Raw genomic sequence first — 26,979 nt, 5'->3', positions numbered from 1 at the left:
CCGGGCAGCGTCTTCCCGCCCTCATCAACACGCAGCGGTCTACTACTCCTCATCACCTCCATCTCTCTCATCCTGCAGAGGGAATTGTTCCTCTGTCACAGTGGTAACCGCGGCAACGTTTGGCCAGAACACTTTATTATAACTATTTGGGCGCCCATCTAAATTTAGTAATAGTATTTAATTCAGGCTTTGTGTAATGTGATAACAATATTTTGTATGTATCTTTTTCCCCTTTTTTGCTTATATAAAAGCATTATGTTTCAAACAGTTTCCTCGCTCTTTCTAGTTTAGGTGACTCCATTTTAAGTTATTCACTCAGTTGTGTATTTGGTACAATTAGTTTAAGAGTTAAGGCATCCTACCACACCCCCTAAGGTGATAATTATATACAGTCCTCTAAGCTCCCGCACAGCATATAAAAGGACTAGTCGAATATGCAGGTTAATTAAGGGCACGATATCATACAGATAAGGTAAATAGAAATTACACAATATCCCATATACAATATATATATATACAGTAGGCCTACACAGTTATAAAAATAGACTGTAATACAAAATCCTATATTAAGTGCAAGTGTGGGTAACAGTGGACTTAACTCGCTGCACGGCGCGACCCCCCCCGAGGGTCGAAGCGTTGGACCCCGTCCACTCTCCGGACGAATGTTCCGGCACACGGTGGTCCTCCAGGATACAGTTGGATTTGTAACCTGGTAACGTACTCGGTGTCCGCGAGGACGAGCCGAGTATAAAGTCTTTTGGGAGCGATGTAACTCAGACCCTCTATGTCCCGTCCCTAACTATCTCCAGGAGGTTAAGCCTCCCCTCCTCTTGCTACCGGGAACTATGGACGGCTATCTAGCTTGTCTTCATCGCCGGCGGATAACTCTCCACGATCGACCCCACCCCCCGGGCCCTAACAGAGTCTGGTTACTGCGTGCGTGCTCCAACCTCGATCTCTGAGACCCACTGGCTTATCAAACAGTCTCAGCGTCTCATCCAGCACACAATCAAAAAACACCTGCGTTCAATAATGAGCCACTTGAGTCCCTGCTCGTGACGTCATCACTTCGGCCCATTCACATCACACTTCCCCCCCCCTTAAAGAAAGGACTCGTCCTCGAGTCCTATGCCGACATGTCGTAGTCTAAAGACCAACGGGGTACCCTCCGCTGGCGTACTGGACGTCCCTCCTCGACAGACCCTGCAGGCCGACCTTCCTGCAGCCCCGGACTGGACACCACCACCTCCGACTGGGGCGCAGCTTCAGTCGCCTCAGGAGCCCCCTGTGTCCCCTCTGCTTCCTCCGGCCCCCGATCACTGGCGGTCTGGTCTCCTGGGGCCTCCTGTGCTCCTTCTGCGTCCTCCGGTCCACCCTCGCCGCCGATCCGGTCCACTGGCTCCTCCTGTGCTCCGTCTGCGTGCTCCGTCTGCGTCCTCCGGCCCCCGATCAACGCCTGTCTGGTCCTCCGGTGGTGGCCTCCCCCCCACAGAGCCATCCCGGCTGGACGATCGATGGCCGACCCAACTGGCACCAACCGGAAACCCCGAGGACTGACGCCGGCTGGCCAGGTTTGGCCCACTCCTCGGATTAGATCTCCTGGATGCTGGTACTGGATTTAACGGGGCTGTCAAAGAAGAGGTGAAAGGTTTGAGTCGGTTGAAGTGAACCACACTCTCTGGCCCTCCCTCCACTAGCACTAGCCTATAAAGCACATCGGTCACCCTCTCCACCACTCTAAAGGGACCTTTGTACCGCCTCTGGAGCTTGGGACACACCCCACGCTTCCTGGCCTTATTCTGAACCCAAACCAATTCCCCCTCGGAATAATATTGAAAATTGGCCCTAAAGTCATAGGACTTTTTCTGCTGTTCCGAGGCCCTGGCCTGGTGCCTTTTAACTGCTTCCACCACCGTGGACAATGTATCCCGCAACCTAGACACATAATTGTCCACCGAGTCACAGGACTCCTGATTGCCCACCTTCAGCATAATATCTACTGGCAGAACAATTTCCTGTCCAAACAGTACTTTATATGGGGTGAAGGAGGTGCTAGCATGCACACTACTACGATAGGCCAACATAACATAAGGCAACAGTGTGTCCCAGTTTAACTGATTGTCCTCCACAAAGAGAGCCAACATGGACAAAAGGGTTCGATTAAAGCGCTCCACCAGGCCATCTGACTGGGGGTGGTAGGGGGATGTCCTTGTTTTCTGCATGTGCAGAAGCCTACATAACTCCCTGAATAGGTTTGACTCGAAGTTACGACCTTGGTCGGAGTGGATACTCCTTGGCGCCCCAAAACGACACACCCACTCCTCGGTCAAGACTTTGGCAATTGTCCGTGCTTCCTGATTAGGCAATGGAAAAGACTCTGTCCATTTGGAAAAATAGTCCCCCACAACCAAAATATACTTATTTTTCCCAGGGGTCTCGGGGAGGGGGCCAAGAATGTCGAGTGCCACCCGTTCAAAAGGCCTAGATACCCTGGAGGTCTGTAAGGGTGCACATGGCCGCTTCCCCTGACTCTTCCTTGAACCACAATCGACACATTCTCTAACCCATCTCTTGACATCGCCAAACCAGCCTGGCCAATAGAACCGGTCTTTAACTTTCCCTTGCAGCTTCTGCACCCCCAAGTGCCCCCCGGTGGAGACATTGTGCAGCTGCTCTAAAACCCCAGGCACCATTGACTGCGGGAGCACCACCTGTACCCGAGAGGCTGCATCGGAATTTGCAGGAGGAATCCGCACCAGCCTATCCCCCTGCACCTGGAGCTGACTCCACACAGTAGCATAATTCTGCAGGCCAGCGTCTACCGGTATTGCACCAGAACCAACCTGATTTTTAAAATGAATTATTTGTCTTAACTCACTATCGGCCATCTGTGCATCGGTTAACTCATCAGTCTCTTTTTCCCCACTGGACACTACAGAAGGCAGAGCTTCCTGTACTGCGCACATCCTTACAGCAGCCCTATCTGTTATTGCCTGAGAGGCCTTCTGGTCAGATTTTTCTTTTTCCAAAAAAGCCGGCAGCCTAGAAAGGGCATCAGCATTGCTGTGTAGCTTGCCTGGACGATGCACAATTTTATACTGGAAATTGGCCAATTGTTCAAGCCAACGAGCCAACTGCCCCTCCAAGTCCTGAAAGTTATGAAGCCAACGGAGAGAATTGTGGTCAGTTCGCAACACAAATTCCCTACCCAACAAATAGTGCTTGAAGTATTTGGTAAACGCTACCATACTCAGAAGTTCTTTCTTAGTGGTGGCATATTTACGTTCCTGTTTTGTAAGAGCCCTGCTAGCATATGCTATTACTCTCTCGAGTCCTCCCTCCTCTTGAGACAATACTGCCCCAATCCCCACGTCACTTGCATCCGTATCCAGGATAAATGGTTTACTGGGGTCGGGATAAGCCAACACAGGGGTGGTAATCAAACTACACTTGAGCTGCTCAAAGGCTCCCTGACAGTCCTCACTCCAGCGAAAGTGCCTCCCCTTTTCTGTCAACTGGTGCAGAGGCCGGGCAATGTCAGCAAACCCTTTCACAAAGCGCCTATAATAGGAGGCTAATCCCAAAAAACTCTTAACCTCAGTCTGGCTGGTAGGAACAGGCCACTCTCTGACTGCCTCCACTTTAGCAGCATCTGGCTCCACTCCCTCACTAGAGATTACATGTCCGAGGTACTGGACTCTCGTTGAAAACAAGTCACACTTGGATGGTTTAACCTTAAGGTTGGCCTGCTGAAGTTTTTCCAGCACACCACTCAGACGTGTTAGATGTTCATGGAAAGTGCGCCCAAACACAATTATATCATCCAAATACACTAAGCAGGTAGTCCACTGCAGATCAGCCAGAATTAGGTCCATCAACCTCTGAAAAGTGCTGGGTGCATTGCAAAGGCCAAAACTCATCACATTGAACTCAAATAGCCCCTGACGGGTGGTGAATGCAGTTTTATGGCGGTCTTTCGGGTCTACTTCCACCTGCCAATAGCCGCTCGCTAAATCCAGGGTGGAAAACCAACAAGCATGACAAAGGCTGTCCAGGGCATCATCAATCCTAGGGAGGGGGTATGCGTCCTTTCTAGTAACCTCATTGAGTTTCCTATAATCAACACAGAACCGGAGCCCACCCCCTTTCTTTTTTACCAGTACAATGGGAGACGCCCAGGGGCTACAAGATGGCCGAACTATCCCACTATCGAGCATTTGCTTCAAGTGGCTCGTCACCTCTTGCTGTAAATGGAGGGGAACCCTTCTGGGGTGCATTTTTATTGGCTTTGCATCCCCTGTATCAATCTCATGCGGGGTCAGAGGAGTCCTGCCTAAGTCAGTCTCCCCCTGACTAAACACAGTGAGGTTCTTGTGCAGTATCTCCCTGACTGCCTTTAACTCGTCAGAGGCAAGACCCCTGTCCTCCACGCCAAACTGACGCATGAGTGTATCAACTGTCCAAGGCTGCAAGGTTTTTTCCCCCTCCCTCTCGTCATGCAGCTCCGCCCCCCCTTCCTCTATTTCAATATCAGTGAATAGGGTGCCTACTTTCATGCCACGTTTTAGCATAATCTCCTCATTAGTGACATTAATAACCCTCACTGGTAATGTGCCCTGCTGGACTCTGCATACCACCCGAGCTACCAAAACATCACACTGTTTGGAAATGGAAGTGGAGGGTTCCAGCATTGCTGCTGCATAATCTCCCCATCTGCTCTGGACTTGACCCAAAATAATTATTTCACTGCGTGGGGGCACCAGGGTGTCAGACAACACTGTCACAGCCTGAGGCTCTAATGAGGGGTTAGGGTCAACCAGGGGAAATTTCCTGCCCATTATCTGACATTGTTTCTTTCCCAAATCAACCACCGCACCATATGTTGAAAGAAAATCAAATCCAAGCAAAATCTCATCAGAGGGAATATCAGCAACCAAAAATGTTGCTACCAGCGCGAGTGACTCCAGTTGACATACCGTCTGCCAGCATCCCAGAATGCTCATCCCCCCCCCATTAGCTGCTGTAGCCTGGCCAACATAATCTAACAGATCACATCCCCCTTTTGTAGCAGAGAGCCACAGTTGTTTAGGAATGACAGAGCTAGAAGCTCCAGTATCTACAAGTACATGACAGTCTAACCCACCTATCTTAGCTTGGAGATATCCCGAACCACCCTTCAAGCTGTCAGGGGCCACAGTAGACTCAGAAATGGGGGCGGGCATTGGACCCTCTGTGCACACCCCCTCTAGTTTCCCTTTAAATAAGGACAGTCGCGTCTGAAGTGACGATTACACCCACATTCCCAGCAACCCCTCTCTCTTTCTCCCTCACATCTAGTCTGGGGAGTGGGGGCACTAACAGAGTATGGAAGGGGAGCAGACACGGGAGGTGTAGGTTTAGGAACAGATTGGCTTGAATTGGCTATAGTCTGTACAGTGGTTTTCAGAGACTTAACTTCCTGCCGCAGGCCCTCTACGACCCCCAGCAGCGTATCCATTTGTTTGTCACGCCCAGATTGCTCAGTGACTCCACGCACCTGTGCATCAGAGGCCAATTTACTGCCCTCCAACTCCCTAATCAGCTCCAATTCTGCAGCAAGATTAATGGCATCCTCTAAGGTTGTAGGTTTGGCACTGCGAAGGCTAACTCGCAATTCCCCATTCCCAACATTAGAAATAAAATGATCCTTAGCCAATAAATCTTGGGTGTGGGCGTCCGCTGAGGGGTACGCTTTAACAACCAGCCTCCGAAGCGCAATACCAAATTCTCGGATATTCTCCTTATGTAACCTTTTACGAGAAGAGAAGGTGGCCCTGCTCCAATCATCACTATCACATGGTTCTAAGCATCTACCCATGGCTTCTTTGAGTAAGGCATAATTAGCTTTAGCGGCGGCCGATAACCCACCATATACCTCTCGGGCTCGACCTGACAAGAGAAGACTCATAAATTTTAGTCTCAATGTTTCGCTCCAATTATTAACCCCCGCGGCCATTTCAAACTGTTCAGCCCAATCAGACCATTCCCGGCCGGCACCAGTGAAAGTCTCAGGCATAAAAATGGGTCGGGACATAGCCAGATTACTACTAGGGGAAGGAGACGCGTCTGATCGACTTGAGCCGGCCTCAGCCGGCGGTTGGTTATCTCCAGGCATATTTTTTCTATATCCCACCGCTGTCACCAATGTAATAAATACGTGAGTTATACCAGTAGCAGGAGAAACTGCTACTTAGCAGGGAAACTGCTATTTATCCAGATGCCTGAAATAACCAACATCACAACCGGGTTTACAAGGAATACCAACTTTATTTATTTAAGTCCTATGCTAAACAATGATCTGAGCTATTAATTAAAACCTATGAGCCATGAAGCCAATACATCTTTCCCTTCTGTGACATGCAGGGTTTAACAGGACCAGAGAATGCAGCAGGTATAGACAGACGTCCCCTAGGTAAATTTATATCACCTCTAAGTTAATCACTCTATACATTACAGCACTACAGCACTATCACATCTATAGGTAAACCCTTCACCTCTAGGTGGAGCACATCTCACAGCACACTTTATTTATGGGCAACAACCCTTAGTTTGAACGAGGTACGGTACATACACACTGTACAACAATAGTCACACACACTTTATCCGACCAGCTCTGGTCCATGTGAATATCTAGGGCATCGCCTACCGCTATCAGCCCACCCTCTCGCTGTACCCTCCGCCACCTCTCTCACTTGGTACGGCCTCACGTCTAATAAGACACTTTATTACAACACCTAATTCATACAGGTACTAGGGGTCTCTAATTGGGGGGACTAATCGGACCACGTAAAGGTCGTCTGCAACCGTAACTCAGTCACCCTCTGATATGAGGCACGCAATTATGAACATGCATAGATACATCCTATTACAGTAACCCACGTCAAAACACCCTCTTTAAGAGGCACGGCACGTTTATACAAAGGGGATGCCTAATCACACACACGGCCCGCTAATCACACTCCCAAATAGGCACCGGTAGAAAATGGATCAATTGAACACACTAATTATAGCAGACTCCCCCAGGTCCGAATTACCCCTCCCTCTTGGTTCCCCTGTTCCCCTTCAATGGGTCACACAATATCTATACAATATATACCAGCCTGGGCTATATAATAAATAGGGCATATAAAAGGACTAGTCGAATATGCAGGTTAATTAAGGGCACGATATCATACAGATAAGGTAAATAGAAATTACACAATATCCCATATACAATATATATATATACAGTAGGCCTACACAGTTATAAAAATAGACTGTAATACAAAATCCTATATTAAGTGCAAGTGTGGGTAACAGTGGACTTAACTCGCCGCACGGCGCGACCCCCCCCGAGGGTCGAAGCGTTGGACCCCGTCCACTCTCCGGACGAATGTTCCGGCACACGGTGGTCCTCCAGGATACAGTTGGATTTGTAACCTGGTAACGTACTCGGTGTCCGCGAGGACGAGCCGAGTATAAAGTCTTTTGGGAGCGATGTAACTCAGACCCTCTATGTCCCGTCCCTAACTATCTCCAGGAGGTTAAGCCTCCCCTCCTCTTGCTACCGGGAACTATGGACGGCTATCTAGCTTGTCTTCATCGCCGGCGGATAACTCTCCACGATCGACCCCACCCCCCGGGCCCTAACAGAGTCTGGTTACTGCGTGCGTGCTCCAACCTCGATCTCTGAGACCCACTGGCTTATCAAACAGTCTCAGCGTCTCATCCAGCACACAATCAAAAAACACCTGCGTTCAATAATGAGCCACTTGAGTCCCTGCTCGTGACGTCATCACTTCGGCCCATTCACATCACACTACTTTCATTCTGAAAGATTTAGCTGACAAACCGAACATCACACAAGATCCAGTAAAGCTCAAGATATCTACCATCACATCAAGAACAAAGGTTGTGTCCAGTGCAAAGGTGACAGGTCTACAAGTGCGAGGTATCCGGTCTGAAATCAAGATCAAGCTCCCAGTAAGCTACACTAGGGAATACATACCGCAAACAGATCTCATATACCCACAAGAGAAACGGCAAAGTCCTGGCCAGACTTGGAGCATCTTGCAGATGAGATGTCCCCAATACTCGACTGTGAGGTAGGGTTATTAATCGGCTATAACTGTTCCCAAGCCCTAGCTCCCAGAGATGTTGTCCATGGCAGCGAAGATCAGCCTTTCGCGCTCAAGTCTGCACTGGGTTGGAGCATCGTTGGCTACAACAGCGCTGCCACTGACTACGAAGATGAAATAGGTGTCACTCATCGCATCATCACAAAACAAGTCACACCTACCACCATGGCTCACTCAGAGCTCAAGTCTGAAGTCCAATTCGCCTACCGAACTCAAGTGAAAGAAATGATCTCTCCATCAGACATAATCAAGGTGTTCGAGTCAGACTTCGCTGAAAGGACAAGTGAAGAAGTTTCAATATTACAAGAAGACCTCCAGTTCCTCACAAAACTGAAGGGAAGCATCAAGCAGAAGCCGGACGGACACTACGAGATGCCGTTGCCTTTCAAGGAAGAAAGGCCAAGTCTGTCAAACAACAGAGGATGCAGAACATCGACTGAAATGCCTGGAGAAGCGTCTAAAAAGGGATGAGAAATACTGCAAGGATTATGTGACTTTCATGGAGGACATAATTGCAAGAGGCGACGCTGAAAGGGTCACAGAGACTGAAATGGAAAGTCAAACAGCATGGTATATCCCTCACCATGGGGTTTACCACCCCCAAAAGCCCGGGAAGATTCGAGTGGTATTCGATTGCTCTGCCAAGTTTCGCAACACGTCGCTAAATGAGCACCTGCTGACTGGACCAGACCTCACAAATACACTCGTTGGGGTCTTGTGTCGTTTCAGAAAGGGACAGGTGGCCATCATGTGTGATGTGGAGCGTATGTTTCACCAGTTTCATGTCGCACCACAAGACCAAGACTACCTCCGATTCCTGTGGTGGGACAAAGGCAAGATGACAGATCCACCATCGGTGTATCGCATGAAGGTCCACTTGTTTGGTGCTGCATCTTCGCCAGGTTGCGCCAACTTCGGACTCAAGCACCTGGCAGCAGAAGGAAGAACAAAGTTCAGAGAATCAACAGTGAAGTTCATTCAACGAAACTTTTACGTCGATGATGGACTGACAAGTGTGGACAGTGAAACCGAAGCGATCCAGCTTGTCCAAGGAGCAAGAGAGCTCTGCAGAACCGGAAAACTCCGCTTACACAAGTTCATAAGTAACAACAAGAAGGTGATCGAAACAATCCCAAAGGAAGAGTGTGCTGAAGGAGTAACCGACCTGGACATGGCGCTCGGAGAACACAAGATGGAACGAGCTCTCGGGGTCCAATGGTGCATCAGTTCAGACAAGTTCCAGTTTCGAGTTGCACTCAAGATGAATCCTTTCACCAGAAGAGGAGTGCTGTCTACTGTAGCCTCGATCTTCGACCCCCTTGGATTCCTCGCACCTTTCATCCTAACAGGAAGGATGATCCTACAAAGGATGTGCCAAGACAAGATAGGTTGGGACGAGCCAGCTCCTGATGAGCTCAAGCCACATTGGGAAGCCTGGCTACAAGACCTCCACAATCTGTCTTCGGTGGAAATACCACGGTGCTATGCTCCATCAATAGCCAAAGAAGTTCAGCAGTATGAACTCCACCATTTTGCTGATGCTAGTTCATCTGGCTACGGAGAATGTTCTTATCTCAGAACTGTTTCCAAGACTGAAGAAGTCCACTGCACTCTTGTTATGGGAAAGGCGAGAGTCGCACCAATTAAAGTAACAACAATCCCAAGATTGGAACTTTCGGCCGCAGTAGTAGCCACAAGGACAAGCGATCTGCTCAAACGAGAGATGGAACTGGAAGACGTACAGGAGTATTTTTGGACTGACTCAAAGGTCGTCATTGGGTACATTAATAATGATGCAAGGCGGTTCCATGTATTTGTAGCTAATCGGATCCAGCGGATCAAAGCAAGTACAGAAGCAAGACAGTGGCGATATGTTGCCTCTGAAGATAACCCAGCTGACCACGCGTCTCGCGGGCTCCCTGCCAAAGGGCTTGTGGAGTCAAACTGGTTCACGGGGCCCAGTTTCTTATGGTAAAGAGAACTCCCAAAGGAAGAAGAGACTAAGGCTGAAGACATCGACAGTGAAGATCCAGAACTCAAAAGAGCACAGGTTCTTACGACCAGAGCTACGGAGGAGAGATCGCTGTCAGATCGCCTGGAGAAGTTCTCAGATTGGAGAAGGGTAGTAAAGGCCATAGCAAGACTCAAGCGTCGTGCAAAAGAAGCAAGCGGTCTAAAGACAAGATTGGTTGAAGGCACCACTCTTGAAGAAAGACAAGAAGCTGAACAATTCGTAATCCAAGTAGTTCAAAGAGAAGCGTTCAGTGAAGAGATAAAGGCTCTAAGCCGAGAGAAAGAGGTTCCTGAGAACAAGTCAACCTACCTGCACACATTAAGCCCCTTCGTGGACAGCCTTGGTACCCTGAGGGTGGGAGGAAGATTGACCCAAGCCGCACTCCATCCACATGTCAGACACCCAGCCATTCTTCCAAAAGGACATCACGTGTGTCATCAGGGTCGCGGAATGACAATCAATGAAGTACGCGCCAATGGAATCTGGATTCTCGGATGTAGTAGCGAAGTGTCATCTCTCATCTTCAAATGCATCAAGTGCAGGAAGTACAGAAAATCGAATCAGGAACAAAAAATGGCCGACCTGCCGCTAGAGAGGATGGAGAGTACGCCTCCATTTACGTACAGTGGCATGGACTGTTTCGGACCATTTTATGTCAAAGAAGGAAGGAAGGAGCTGAAGAAATATGGGCTCATATTTACCTGCATGTGCTCAAGAGCCATTCACATCGAGGCACTAGACGACCTTACTACTGACGCCTTTCTGAACGCGTTGCGCTGCTTTATCGCAGTGAGAGGCAACGTAAGACAACTCCAAAGCGATCAAGGCACCAACTTCGTAGGTGCGCGCAACGAGTTCCAAGAGTTGATGAGAGGACTAACTGAAGAACGCATGAAAGACCTGGGATGCAGCTTCGTCATGAATCCTCCTGCAGCCAGTCACATGGGCGGTGTCTGGGAGAGACAGATCCGTACCGTAAGGAGTGTCCTCATGTCTATCCTTGACCAATCTGCAAGCCGACTAGACAGCTCGTCACTGAGAACGTACTTGTATGAGGTGATGGCTATTGTGAATAGTAGACCGTTATCCACTGTACATCTCAACGATCCATCAGGCCCAGAACCCCTGACTCCGAACCATATACTGACGATGAAGTCTTCAGTCATCATGCCCCCTCCAGGAGAGTTTGTGAAAGAAGACCTCTATCTTCAGAAAAGATGGAGGAGAGTTCAGTTCCTGTCAAATGAGTTCTGGACTAGGTGGAGAAAGGAGTACCTGCTTAATCTGCAACAAAGAAGAAAATGGACCAAGGACAGAAGAAATGCCAAAGTTAATGACATTGTCCTGCTGCAAGATGAGAACTTGCCAAGAAATCAGTGGAAGTTAGCGAAGGTAGTAGAAGTCTTCCCTGCTGCTGACAATAGGGTCAGAAGAGTTAAGTTGTTAGTCAGTGACACAACACTAGACAACAAAGGCGCACGCACATCTCAGCCACATTATTTAGAGAGAGCCATACACAAAACGGTACTATTACTGGAAGCAGAGTAATGGCTCATTGAAACTTTTTTTTTTGTTTTTGTGTATTTGGTTTGTTTAAAGGGTTCCCAATGTTTAAAGGGTTCCTGATGTTTTAAATGGTTATGTTGAAAATCACATGTTATGTGATTGGTGGGAGTGTAAATGCAGCTGTCGCCTATAGAGGGCGCATGTTTATTTTTATATTTCATTTTATCTCATGTGACGTATCACATCCTGTCTCACGCTCTGACTTGCCGTAGTTTGAGCAGATCTGGCAGAACGTGTCCAGACATGTAAGAGAAGATAGTGCAGCAGATTTATGCACTTTATTTGTCAAAGCTAAAAGACTAAAGTACTAGAGTTTTGAAGATAACCCCTCCCATTGAGCTGCAAGCAGGCCAAAGTGGTTAGTAAAGTTTATTCACACTTTTCGTTTTGTTTTTGAAATTCTATTGACTGAATTGTATGAGTATTGACTGTTGTTATTTCCTGCATTGTAGTTCTACGGTGGTGATGAACCTGATGCTATGATGCTAACTAGCTCCAGCTAGCCTGTTACAAGAATATGCATCAATAAACAGCCATCTGTAATTAAAGAACTCGGAGTCCTCGCCGTGCATCCATGGGCGGCACAATGCCTGTGCCATTTATGGTGGTTAGTACACGTTTTCTGTGTGTCACACCATATCCGGATCACATGTGTATTAAGATGGCCAAATCTTAAGTTGCATTGCTTAATTGATATGTTGGTGTACACTATATCCTGCAGTCTATGTGGTGCCACTATGTTCTCCTCTAATGGTCTCCAGGATACCGCTGCTTGAGAATCAAACCAGGTGATCAGTGGTCTTAAAGAGAACGCTTTAAAGTAATAATTGAAGTCTGGAAAGGCTAAACCTCCGTCGGTTTTATTTCTCTGTGCAGTGGATCTTTTTAATCGTGGACGTTTAAAGATCACCAACAGATTAATCTTAACTTTGTTCATAGGACTTACCTGACCCCTAGACGATTGCACCTAATGGGTCTCAGACCGGACTCTCGATGCTCCTTGTGTTCAAACGATGCTATTGGTACATAATTATATGCATATGTATTGGGAATGCCCTCCTGTTAAGACTTTCTGGGAAAATGTCACCACTCAATTATCAGAATTTTTATCTCTCACCATACCGACACTGCCTTCTGTACTGTTGTTGAATGATGTTTCTCAGTTATCGACCTCTGTACATGTAAAAAGACTCATTTTGGCGGGTCTTACGGCTGCCAAAAAGTTGATAGCATCACTGTTATTGTCCTGTGTTTTATCGTTGATTATTACTGTTACTGTATTGTTTGTCTTGTTTCATGTAAAAAAAGGGAAAATAAAAAACATTTGTTAAAAAAAAAACAGATATTACATTACATTACACAAACTAAAAACAGATATTACATTACATTACACAAACTAAAAACAGATATTACATTACATTACACAAACTAAAAACAGATATTACATTACACAAACTAAAAACCGATATTGTCTGAATTACTAGAAAAAAGAAATGCACCACCTTTGGCTGATAGTAATTTATTAATTTCTTAGGATTTCTTTTGGTCTAATAAATGTTTAAGGTTCTTAGATGGATCCCCTGCTGCCTCCTCCTCCTCTTCCTCCTCCTCCTCCTCCTCCTCCTCTTCCTCCTCTTCCTCCTCCTACTCTTCCTCATCTTCCTGCTCCTCCTGCTCTTCCTCCTCCTCCTCCTAATCCTCCTCCTCCTCCTACTCTTCCACATCTTCCTCCTCCTCCTCTTCCTCATCCTGCTCCTCCTGCTCCTGCTCCTACTCTTCCTCATCTTCCTCCTACTCCTCCTACTCTTCCTCATCCTCCTCTTCCTCTTCCTCCTCCTCTTCGTCATCTTCCTCCTCCGCCTCTTCCTCCTCCTACTCTTCCTCATCTTCCTCCTCCTCTTCCTAATACTCCTCCTCCTACTCTTCTTCCTCCTCCTCCTCCTTCTCCTCCTCCTCCTCCTCCTAATCCTCCTCTTCCTTCTACTCTTCCACATCTTCCTCCTCCTCCTCCTACTCTTCGTCATCCTCCTCCTCTTCCTCTTCCTCCTCCTCTTCGTCCTTTTCCTCCTCCGCCTCCTCCTCCTACTCTTCCTCATCCTCCTCCTCTTCCTTTTCCTCCTCCTCCTCCTCTTCGTCCTCTTCCTCCTCCGCCTCCTCCTCCTCCTCTTCCTCATCTTCCTCCTCCTCCTCCTAATCCTCCTAATCCTCCTACTCTTCCTCCTCCTCCTCCTTCTCCTCCTCCTCCTAATCCTCCTCCTCCTTCTACTCTTCCTCCTTCTCCTGCTCCTGCTCCTACTGAAGGAGAAAGGAGCTTCTTAAGGAAAGCAGACGAGGCTGGTCTTAATTATTATCGACAGAAGTTTATTCAACTTAAAGCATTGGTTCAAGACAGAACAGAATTGATACAGAACAGAATTGATATGGAACAGAATTGATATAGAACAGAATTGATATAGAACAGAATTGATACAGAACCGAATTGATATAGAACAGAATTGATACAGAACAGAATTGATATAGAACAGAATTGATACAGAACCGAATTGATATAGAACAGAATAGGGTAGCACTTTATAATAACACCCTGTTATAATACATTTATAAGGTATTTGTAGATAATGAACTAATCATGAACAAACCATTTATATACATTCATAAATTATTATTAAATCATTTATAACTATATTTGTATAACATTTACAGATTAGTTCTACATTATTTATAACTCATTATCAACATTGTTTGTACTTGATTTGTTCATCATTAAATAATGTTGTTTAATGTGTAGTAACACATTTGTAGATGCTTTGAAAAATGGATATGAAAAAACGACTATACTGTATCTCCATTTATTTTTCACGTTCAACAAATGATTTGTTAAGACATTCATAAAACATCTATAAATCATTTGCAGATGCTATCGTGCGGGCCAATCTAAAGTGAAGCCTATTCATCATTAACAAGTGTCTAATACAGTTAATTATTTGTTTACTTTTTCATCACATGTTACAAATGTTGTAGGCAGCTTTCGGATACACCCGTCTTTGTGACATCAAACAGTGACAGAATTAGGACTAAAGATAAATGCAATTTTATTAACATATAAAATACATGTGCATGACATATAGTGTAACTTGGGGGAGCACTAGGACCCAGGAGCACCGTGGCCAGGTATTGAAGAGTATCTAGAGAGGAAGTCTCACGCGAGCGAGACTTGACGTCACGTGTGTTGTGTTGCCGTCTGTTTGAATGGAAGCACAAGTTATCCGTGCTGTTCCTGCCCCATGCTTTTAATAAGGTATGAGCAGGTTAAACACCTTTTTTTGTTGGTAAAATTTATTCCATCATTTCCGACCTACAAACAACTCTTATATGTTGTGTAGACGTTCGTGTAGATGTGGTGGCCGCTAACGTTACATTCGTTCCTAATGTGTGCTCAGTGTGCTCAGTGATGACACGACACAAATAATTATTACTCTTGTGTGTCGTGTCGTCATCACATACATACTGAGCACTGAGCACACATTAGGAACAAATGTAACGTTAGCGGCCACCACATCTACAGGAACGTCTACACAACATATAAGAGTTGTTTGTAGGTCGGAAATGATGGAATAGATTTACCAACAAAAAAAGTATTTACCCTCCTCATACCTTATTAAAAGCGTGGGGCAGGAGCAGCAGCACGGATAACTTGTGCTTCCATTCAAACAGACGGCAACACAACACACGTGACATCAAGTCTCGCTCGCATGAGACTTCCTCTCTAGATACTCTTCAATACCTGGCCACGGTGCTCCTGGGTCCTAGTGCCCCTCAACATTACACTACAGTATATGTCATGCACATGTATTTTATATGTTAATAAAATTGCATTTATCTTTAGTCTTAATTCTGTCACTGTTTGATGTCACAAAGAAGGGTGTATCCGAAAGCTGCCTACAACATTTGTAACATGTGATGAAAAAGTAAACAAATAATTAACTGTATTAGACACTTGTTAATGATGAATAGGCTTCACTTTAGATTGGCCCCCACGATAGCATCTGCAAATGATTTATAGATGTTTTATGAATGTCTTAACAAATCATTTGTTGAACATGAAAAATAAATGGAGATACTGTTTAGTCGTTTTTCATATCCATTTTTCAAAGCATCTACAAATGTGTTACTACACATTAAACAACATTATTTAATGATGAACAAATCAAGTACAAACAATGTTGATAATGAGTTATAAATAATGTAGAACTAATCTGTAAATGTTATACAAATAGTTATAAATGATTTAATAATCATTTATGAATGTATATAAATGGTTTGTTCATGATTAGTTCATTATCCACTAATGCGGTATAAATACTTTGTAAATGGTATACAAATATAGTTATAAATGTTTTAATAATCATTTATGAATGTATATAAATGGTTTGTTCATGATTAGTTCATTATCTACAAATACCTTATAAATGTATTATTTACATTTACATTTACATTTAGTCATTTAGCTGACGCTTTTATCCAAAGCGACTTACAAGTTCTGTACGACAAGCCATCAGGAAGGGCACAACTCTATCAGCTGAGCAACAATGTTCATCAAAGTGTTGAGTGCTACAGTGTAGGTTAGTTTATTAGGACAAGTGCATGACAGTACGGTTAGTTAGGGTTAGATTTTTTTTTTTTTTTTTTTTTTTAATTCAGATAATGGTTGAAGAAGTGCGTCTTTAGTCGACGGCGAAAGATTGGACGTGATTCGGCTGTCCTAACTGGGGTGGGTAGTTCATTCCACCATTGTGGGGCAAGGACTGAGAATAGGCGACTTCTCTTTGATGACCCTCCCGGAGCTTGGATAGGAGTAGGTCTGAGGCGGCCAGAAGATGCAGAGCGTAGGGGTCTTGAGGGTGTGTAGTTAGAGACCATTGACCGGAGGTAGGCGGGAGCGGTTCCCTTTGCCGCACGGTATGCTAGGTCGAGGGCCTTGAAGCGGATTCGTGCAGCAATGGGGAGCCAGTGCAGGTCCCTAAGAAGTGGGGTGACATGGGCCGACTTCGGTAGGTTTGAGATCAGGCGGGCCGCTGCGTTCTGAATGAGTTGAAGAGGCTTAGTGGCAGTGGCCGGGAGGCCAGCGAGCAGTGCATTGCAGTAGTCGAGGCGGGAGATGACTGTTGATTGGACGAGGAGTTGGGTGGCTTCTTTTGTCAGGAAGGGGCGTATCCTTCTGACGTTGCTCAGGAGGAATCGGCAGGTTCTGGTCGTCGCTGCGATGTGAGCAGAGAAGTTCAACTGGTCGTCGAGGACAACACCAAGGTTCTTGGCGGTCGGGGACGCAGTCACAGCTGCATTCTCGACTGTGATTGAAAGGTCGGTTAGGGGGGAGGATTTGGCCGGCAGGTGGAGCAATTCTGTTTTGCTTAGGTTCAGTTTGAGGTGGTTGGACGTCATCCAGGCTGAGATGTCGGACAGACAGGCCGAGATCCGCACAGAGACGTGGATATCTGAGGGAGGGAAGGAGAGGAAGAGTTGAGTATCGTCGGCATAACAATGGTAGGAGAAGCCATGAGACGTGATAATGTTACCCAGTGATTTAGTGTAGAGGGAGAAGAGAAGGGGTCCTAAAACCGAGCCCTGGGGGACACCCGTCCGTAGGGGGCGGGTGGCCGACAGGGTCCCTCTCCATGACACTTGGTAGGAGCGGTCATTGAGGTATGATGACAGCCATGTCAGCGCAGAGCCAGCCACTCCCATTCCTGCGAGGGCCGCAAGGAGGATCTGGTGGTTGACTGTGTCGAAGGCTGCAGATAGATCTAGGAGAATCAGGACAGAGGAGAGGCCTTTCGCTTTTGCTAAGTGAAGTGCCTCTGTGACCGCAATGAGGGCTGTCTCTGTGGAGTGACCAGTCCTGAAGCCTGACTGATTAGGGTCTAGGAGGTCATTCTGTAAGAGATAAGTAGTAAGTTGGTTGGATACAGCACGTTCAAGTGTTTTAGAAAGGAAGGAGAGAAGAGAGACAGGACGGTAGTTGCCTATGACAGTAGGGTTCAGGGTTGGTTTTTTTATGAGCGGCGTGACTCTGGCTTGTTTTAGGGAGGTGGGGACCACCCCCGAGTTGAGTGAGGAGTTGATGGTTGCAGTTAGGAATGGGAGGATGTCTGGTGCTATGGTCTGGAGGAGTGGGGAGGGTAGCTGGTCCAGCTGGCAAGTAGTCGGACGGTTTGACGTTACCAGTGTCAGGGTCTCTGCTTCTGTAATGGGAGAGAAAGATGACAGAGTGAAGGATGAGGTTCTCGATTCAGCATTTGGAATGGGTGGGGGTTGGGAGAAGGAGCTGCGGATGTTCTCCACTTTTTCCTCAAAGAAGATCGCAAAGTCTTCGGCAGAGAAAGATGAGGGAGGGGGGGGTGGGGGGGGAGTGAGGAGGGAGGACATGGTAGCATGCAGTTTGCGAAGATTCTTGGCAGAGGCCTCGATCCTATGGTGGAAGAAAGAAGCTTTGGCATTAGTGATGGTTTTGGAGAATGTTAACAAGAGGTTGTGATATGTGTCGATGTCAGCAGTGAGGCGTGACTTTCTATACTTCCTTTCAGCTGCTCTCAGGACCTGTCTTTGTTCTCTCACTGGATCTGTCAGCCATGGACTGGGTGGGGAACGGCGGGCAGGTTTCTCAACGAGGGGACAGAGCTTGTCGAAGGAGGTTGCCAGGGCTGAAAGGAGGGTGGAGGTTGCCATCTCTGTGGAGAGAGCAGAGAAGGTGTCACTCAAAGGTAGAGCGGATAGTATGTCAGAGGAGAGGGTGGAGGGGGATAGGGAGGGCAGGTTGCGTCTGAGTGAGACTGTTTGAGTTGGGGTGAAGACCTTTCGGTTAAGCATGAGAGTTAGTGAGAAGGATATGAAGGAATGGTCAGATACATGTAGGGGAGTTACCGTGGTGTTAATGATGCTGGAGTTACGGGAAAATATGAGATCCAAGGAGTTGCCTGCTTTGTGGGTAGGAGGCATGGCAGTGGGAGTCAGGTCAAACGATTGTAGGAGGGAGACTACTATGACTGACTGAGATGAGTCAGGCAGGTTGAAGTCGCCCAGTAGAAGGAGAGGGGTACCATCTTCCGGTAAGGAGCTAAGAAGCATGTCCAGCTCATCTGTGAAGTGATCGAGCGGACCTGGAGGGCGGTAGAGTGTAACAATGGTGAGATTGAAAGGATTAGAGACAGATACTGCATGATATTCGAGAGAGGAGAGTGACAGTTCTGGGAGTGGTGTTACGTTTGTAGCCCATGAAGGAGATGTCATGAGGGCAGTGCCTCCACCCCGTCTGGAAGGTCGAGGTGTGTGAGTGAAGTTATAGTTTGTAGATAATGCTGCAGGTGTTGATGAGTTATTGGGGGTTATCCAGGTCTCAGTTAGAGCCAGGAGCTGCAGATTTAGACTATGGGCGTAGGCAGTAATGAAGTCAGCTTTCTTGACTGCTGATTGACAATTCCATAAGCCTCCCCGTACTGTGACAGGTGTATTAGTGGCTGTAGGAGGGTAGGAGAGATTAGCCGGGTTACTAGCAAACTGTCGTGGATGGGTAGAGTCAGTTCTGGAGGAGCAGATTGTGGATATAGGTATGAGACACATTGTATTGTCGAGAGTGGCAGGGAGGAAGTAGAGAAATAGCAGTGTGGGAGGGAAATATAGGATTATGGTGTACTTAGCACTGGGTGGATCGGTGGATCCCTCGGCGGTGAACTCCAGGATAACTCCTCCTCTTTGTCCCTCTTCGTTTCTCGACGCTTCGCTGACGCTACACCAGCAAGCCTTTAAATCACTATCACTAATTAGTGCTGTCTTAACACCTGGCCCTTAATGGGGGCACTTAACAAAACAAAATGGCCGTTTTAAACACGCCCCTTTAATCAAGTCAGCTGGTTCCTCACTTTTAAGATTCACTAATAAACTTAAAATGGCTTACCCTAGTTTTCAGTATAAAGCAATGTTTCTCAGTGAGAGTGTCCTGTCCTTCCTTAACAGAGCCCAGTACAGAGTGACTTCAACACAGTGTGGACCTCTGCTTTTAAACAGGGCAGGCTCTTAATGGCTCACTCAGCAAATCAGATGCTACTAGTAAACAGGAAACAGTCCCTTAATGGGGGCACTTAACAAAACAAAATGGCCGTTTTAAACACGCCCCTTTAATCAAGTCAGCTGGTTCCTCACTTTTAAGATTCACTAATAAACTTAAAATGGCTTACCCTAGTTTTCAGTATAAAGCAATGTTTCTCAGTGAGAGTGTCCTGTCCTTCCTTAACAGAGCCCAGTACAGAGTGACTTCAACACAGTGTGGACCTCTGCTTTTAAACAGGGCAGGCTCTTAATGGCTCACTCAGCAAATCAGATGCTACTAGTAAACAGGAAACAGTCCCTTAATGGGGGCACTTAACAAAACAAAATGGCCGTTTTAAACACGCCCCTTTAATCAAGTCAGCTGGTTCCTCACTTTTAAGATTCACTAATAAACTTAAAATGGCTTACCCTAGTTTTCAGTATAAAGCAATGTTTCTCAGTGAGAGTGTCCTGTCCTTCCTTAACAGAGCCCAGTACAGAGTGACTTCAACACAGTGTGGACCTCTGCTTTTAAACAGGGCAGGCTCTTAATGGCTCACTCAGCAAATCAGATGCTACTAGTAAACAGGAAACAGTCCCTTAATGGGGTCACTTAACAAAACAAAATGGCCGTTTTAAACACGCCCCTTTAATCAAGTCAGCTGGTTCCTCACTTTTAAGATTCACTAATAAACTTAAAATGGCTTACCCTAGTTTTCAGTATAAAGCAATGTTTCTCAGTGAGAGTGTCCTGTCCTTCCTTAACAGAGCCCAGTACAGAGTGACTTCAACACAGTGTGGACCTCTGCTTTTAAACAGGGCAGGCTCTTAATGGCTCACTCAGCAAATCAGATGCTACTAGTAAACAGGAAACAGTCCCTTAATGGGGGCACTTAACAAAACAAAATGGCCGTTTTAAACACGCCCCTTTAATCAAGTCAGCTGGTTCCTCACTTTTAAGATTCACTAATAAACTTAAAATGGCTTACCCTAGTTTTCAGTATAAAGCAATGTTTCTCAGTGAGAGTGTCCTGTCCTTCCTTAACAGAGCCCAGTACAGAGTTATATATTATAACAGGGTGTTATTATAAAGTGCTACCCAGAATTGATACAGAACAGAATTTATATGGAACAGAATTGATATAGAACAGAATTGATACAGAACAGAATTGATATGGAACAGAATTGATATAGAACAGAATTGATACAGAACCGGCGCCGGCAGAGAAGGAGGAAGAGAGAGACGTCCCTCCCCTTACATTGACATTTTATAGACATTCTAGAACAGTTGATCACATGACAACATGACAAGTTTAAACAGGCGTATCCTCCCCTAACATCTTACGATCTCATGATCATGACCCAAATGCTTCTGCACGGGATATGTCATTATGCCTTTGTTTGGTGCAGACAAACACAGCCCTCCACAGAGGCCTGTCAAAGTTAATATATTACAGAGTTCTGTGGGAGGCTGAGATCGATAGTAATGATGTAATTATGATCTCATATGATATAGAAACTATACATTTTCCACTACACTACACTACTCTTCCTCATCTTCCTCCTCCTCCTCCTCCTGCTCCTACTCTTCCTCATATTCCTCCTCCTGCTCCTCCTGCTCCTCCTCCTGCTCCTCCTCCTCCTCCTCCACGGGGAGCAGCGTACTGGCTCATGTAAAATGGCAGGCCATGCATTATGCAGCAGCTTAGGCCACAGCGCTGGGTCTTCATGTCCTCGGCTACAGTCCACCTGTCGCTGCTCTGGTCGTAGCGCTCCACGTTGGAGATGGAGGTGAAGCCACTGTAGCCTCCGACCACGAAGAGCAGGTCGTCCAGCACCGCGATGCCAAAGAAGCTGCGGGGAGTGATCATGGCGGGCAGGGCACTCCAGGAGTCAGTCAAGGGGCTGTAGGCCTCCGCGCTACGCAGGTAGTTTACACCGTCAAACCCTCCCACCTGAGGACAGGACACATGAGAGGAATGTTTTAGTGTGTGGCTCAGGCAGGCAGGCAGACACTGTATTAATCCACTTAGGGAAATGAGGGCATCACAGCAGTATTGCAAGTCAAATGATACATATTTATAAAAATATCTAGTATAAAGCATTTGTCTCCGTGTGCACCTACCGCATAGACTTGTCCTCCGTACGCAGCGACTCCCACTGCCCAACGCCTGCTGCTCATGGGGGCGATCCGAGTCCACTGGTTGGTGTCTGGGCTGTAGCACTCAGCTGTGAGCTGTAACCAGCCACCACAGATGTAAACCTGTAATAAGAAAGAATATTCTAATTTAGTTTATATATTCCATTTGATTTCATTCTACTTTAATTGTCTGTTAATGTTGATGCACCAAAGGACCCAGACACATCTTTTGTATGTGCAAGCTTACTTTGCAATAAAGACATTTATGATTTCTGATCTAACGTTCCTTGTGTTCATCTAGCACCCTGTGTCCCTCAGTTCCACCCACCTTGCCCTGGAGGGCTGCTGCCCCGGCGTTGCTCCTGCGCTCCAGCATGGGTGGGATCAGTGTCCACTGGTCGGTTTCAGGCTTGTAGCGCTCTGCGGTGTTCAGGTCCATGTCTCCGTCAGACCCTCCCATGGCGTAGATACAGCCGTCCAACGCGACCACGCTGACGCGACAGCGGCGTGAGTGCATGGGAGCCGCCTGCAGCCAGCTGCGAGTGACGGGGTTGAACCTGCTCACACTGTTCAAATACTCCAAGCCGTCCCGGCCGCCGATGCAGTAGACCAGACCGTGGAGATAAGCGGTGGTGTGGCTGCTCTGGGGACTCTCCCGCTCAACGCTCACGTCCATCCATCCACCGGCTCGGATATTGTAAGCCTCCATGCCACCCCAGCCTCCGATGGCCAATAGGACCTCCTGGGGCCGGCGTGGGCACGTCAGGGGGTTTGGGAGCCTGTCGGAGCCAGGGGGGTTCAGGACGCTGAGGATGAGGGGCCTGCAGTCGTGGCTGTCCCTCACCACAGGGTTGTTCTGGACGTTGCTCCTGAAGTAGTCAGGCCTCATCAAGCCCATGCAAACCTGGGAAGAGACAAGCAGACAGCGGACCACTTAGACATCGGTTGTAGACGGTTTCTGTTGCTAGGGAACAGTTTGGACCCAAATGTTTGAGAACCACTGTACTAGGGAACCTAGTGTTGTTTTAATGTAATGCACAGTAATACAATTCGTTTTTTTTTATTTTATAAATGTTTTGATTCTATTTTTATACATAAAACAGAACATAACAGTACAATAATAATAATAATAATAATAATAATAATAATAATAATAACAATGACAACAGCGACGACAACAATAATAACAGTAACATGAATCATAATGACCTTGACAAGAGACAGACAAACAAGAAAAAGTTAAATAATAAAAATAAAATAAAAAATAAATGTGGATCAGGCACTAGCAACCATGTTTGTGTATCCGTAATACAATTAGTTACCTTGGGCAGCAGCAAAGGGATGTGTGTTTTACGCTCCTCACGGGAGTGGTCGATCCAACGGAGGATGGCCTCGAACACCGTCTCCTCACTCTTCACGTTCAGGTCATCCCTCTCGATGATGTCCACCAGTTGCTGCGGGGACAGCTCCACAAACTCCTGTGAGACGTGCAACATCTCCTCAAAGTGGCACACGATGAAGAGATGGGCCTTGCGCATCACGGGAGACTCAGGGCAGTAGTAGATGTCCGCGAACCTCCAGATGCCGACACAGTTTTCCAGAGACAGCTGGCCTTCTAGGAAGTCAGAGCACGCTCCTACTATGCCAGGGACGCGAAGCTGGTCTGCAGCCACCAGAAGCTCTTTCACGTTCTCTGCTGTCACCAGCACAAAGCGTGTGTAGGCGTACTCTATGATAAGCTGCATGATACCCGGGGACACCCCAGGGATAGTGTAGACTGGTTTCTCTGAGTCGCTCCAGCGAGTGAAGAGGACTCTGTGGGACGCAGAGTATAGAGATATCTGATGAGTAAACAGTAAGCAGCATTCTGTCCTGTGTAGTAATTAGGGCTGACCCCTATTAGTCGAAATAGTCTACTAATCGGTCGAAAGGAGCCATAGTCGACTGCCAACCTCTTAGAAGCGTGGCTAATGCTAATGGCACGCATACCAGAGGCCAACTGCCTAAGAAAACAGGCACAGAGGCACTGAAAGAGGATTTCACCCATCTAATGAACACACTAGACTAGACAAATATCAAGATGTATCCATCAGTGGACCAATTGCATGCTTTTGCAGAGGACAAGAAGCCTTTAGTCGACTCCTTCAGACATTAAGCACCCCCACAGCCCAAATGGAATGATACAAAAATATATATATATATTATACTTTTTATTTTTTTTATTTTGTATAGTCGACTAATAGTCGACTAATGGCAAATTTTGACCAATCATAGTCGATTATCCAAATCCTTAGTCGGGGACAGCCCTAGTAGTAATATATTTTCACTGAAGAACTTCTACAGTGAAAATATATTACTACTAGGGCTGTCCCCGACTAGACATATAGTATCTTTTTACAGTAGAAGTACAGTATAGTATCTGTTTACAGTAGAAGTACAGTATAGTATCTGTTTACAGTAGAAGTACAGTATAGTATCTGTTTACAGTAGAAGTACAGTATAGTATAGAATAGAATAGACTTTTAAGTAGCGGAGATTGCGTTCGTCACCAACGCTGGAGACGCTGGGTTCGCGTGTTCGAATCCAGCTCCCGGCGTTGTCACCAGCTTGTCTGGCCGTTCACACTAATACAATTGGCAGTATTAGGGCGTGGGGAAAGCTGGCGGGTGGGTCCTAGGCGTTGTGGACAGCGACCCCTATAGTTCGGTCGGGGCGCCTGCTCAGCGAGGGTAGGATCTGGAGAGAGGTAGTGCGGTACACTCTGGCTGGCTGCCAGCTGGCTGCACATGCGTCGGAGGAAAGCATGTGACAGTCTCCGGCCTCTCGGACCAACAGTAGGGGAAAGTGCGCAACAACCAGGAAGGGGGTTGGGAATTGGCATAATGACTAACAGTGGGATGGGAGAAAAATCGGAAAAAGGAGGGGGAAAAAGATAATAAGAAAAAAAAAATATAATTGACTTTTAATTGTCATTGCACAGTATACAACAAAATTTCAGGGTAGCTCCACAGACCGTAGTACAATATATACATACATGAAACACATAACACTGTACATATAACAGAATATTTTAAATAATAAAGTGCATGATTAGCGGTAACATAGAGATTATCAAGTCCAGGTAAGTGCATGGTGCACGTGAGGGGACAGTCAATGAGCGTTTAACAGTCTGACTGCTTGGGGGGAAAAGCTGTTCATAAGTCTTGAACTCTTTGCATGTATGGACCGGTATCTCCTCCCTGAGGGAAGGAGCTGAAAGAGGTGATGTGCTGGGTGAGACTGGTCCTTGATAAATCACTTGGAGCGGTGGAGGCAGCGGGAGGTGAAGACGGAGGTGATGTTTGGTAGAGGAGTCCCGACGATCCTGCCTGCCGCCTTCACCACCCTCTGTAGAGCCTCTTGCTCTGCCTTTGTGCAGCTGGAGAACCACACAGACACACCGTAGGTCAGCACACTCTCAACCGCACAATGATAAAAGTTGACAAGGAGATTTCGTGGCAGGCCAGCCTGCTTCAACTTCCTTAGGTAGTATAGGCATTGCTGAGCTTTCCCGATCACTGAGGCGGTGTTGGTGCTCCAGGACAGGGTCTCACTCACACTGAGACCCAGGAACTTGAACTCAGTGACCCTCTCCACTACCTCGTTGTTGATGAGCAGAGGGGAGTGGTCAGGCCTTGATCTTCTGAAATCCACTATGATCTCTCTTGTTTTCTTTATGTTGAGCGCCAGGTTGTTGTTGTCACACCAGGCTGTAAGGCAGGGGTCTCAAACTCGCGGCCCGCAGGATGATATTTTGCGGCCCCCTACTTGACATCAAAGTTTAGTGATAGTGCAGCCCGCGCGCAACCTTTTGCCGAGTCGTTGCGCGAGTTGGGCGTTTTATTTATTTTATCACTTGTAGGCTACCATAGCGAAGGCTCATGGCAGAAACGTTAGTGGTTGAAACGTGATTCGAGAGTGATAACAAGTGGAAGAAAATATATCCTGTCATCAGTGCGTATAGCAGGTATCCTCGAAATTCTCCGCTATCTCCTCTGCAAGCTCCTGTCCGGCTGCACTGCTCCAACTGTCTGTGTCTGTCTACTGCTTTGGTCCAATCATATTCAGCGTCCCGTCAGCATCCCCCCCCCCCCCACCCACAGTCTGCGAATCAGAGGCAGAGTAGGGCGGGTCTTCACGAAATGCGTGTTGTCTCTTTCAACGGGTCGGAGTCAGAGCGAGAGTTGACAGCGCATATACAGGTAGTCTAATCTGCAGGTACTGTAGCAAGTAGCATAGTTTTGCCAGCAGGCAGCTAGTAGAAAAATATGGCATGTTCAAAGATGGCCAGTAAAATAAAAGTCAACAGTGAAAATCGCTGCAATTCAAAGGTGAATGGACTGAAAAATATGCGTTCATCCTCCCTCCAACCAGCACAATGTGCCAAGAAACGGTAGCTCTTGTGAAGAGTGGCAATTTGAAACGCAATTTGAAACGCCAATACGAAACAAAACACAGTTATTTTGATGCAACCTTTCAGCACTAAGAACCACAAAAATAGATGGAATGAAATCATCATATCAAGCTGCAAGCAGAATTATTATTAAAGTTATGTCACAACGATAAAAAGCAACCAAGTCCTCACTCAGTGGCATGGGTGTTGGCTAAACACAAGAAGCCATTCTCTGATGCATAAATAATAAAATAATGTATGACTGAAGTGATGGAGACCATGTTTGAAGGCAAACAAAAGCAAATCCTCCTCAGATAGCACAGCAACCAGAATAACTGAAATACTGGCTGATGATTTCATTAAACAGCTTTGTGATAGAATAAAAAAAATGCACAGTGCATTTCCATAGCTGTGGATGAGTCCACTGACACCACTGAGAATGCTCAGTTGCTGGTGTTTGTGAGGTTTTATGATGAGGCAAATGGGTAGTTTGTTGATGTATTAATACATTTTTGGAATACTTGAAACCCTTTTTTTGTGGAATATTTGATGCGGCCCAGCCTCACCCAGACTCTACCTCCAGCGACCC

The sequence above is a fragment of the Notolepis coatsorum genome, assembly GCF_963971535.1.
Source record: "Notolepis coatsorum genome assembly, chromosome: 5".
In the NCBI taxonomy this organism is placed as follows: domain Eukaryota; kingdom Metazoa; phylum Chordata; class Actinopteri; order Aulopiformes; family Paralepididae; genus Notolepis; species Notolepis coatsorum.
The sequence above is the reverse complement of the archived record's forward strand: the minus strand, read 5'-3'. Positions refer to the sequence as shown.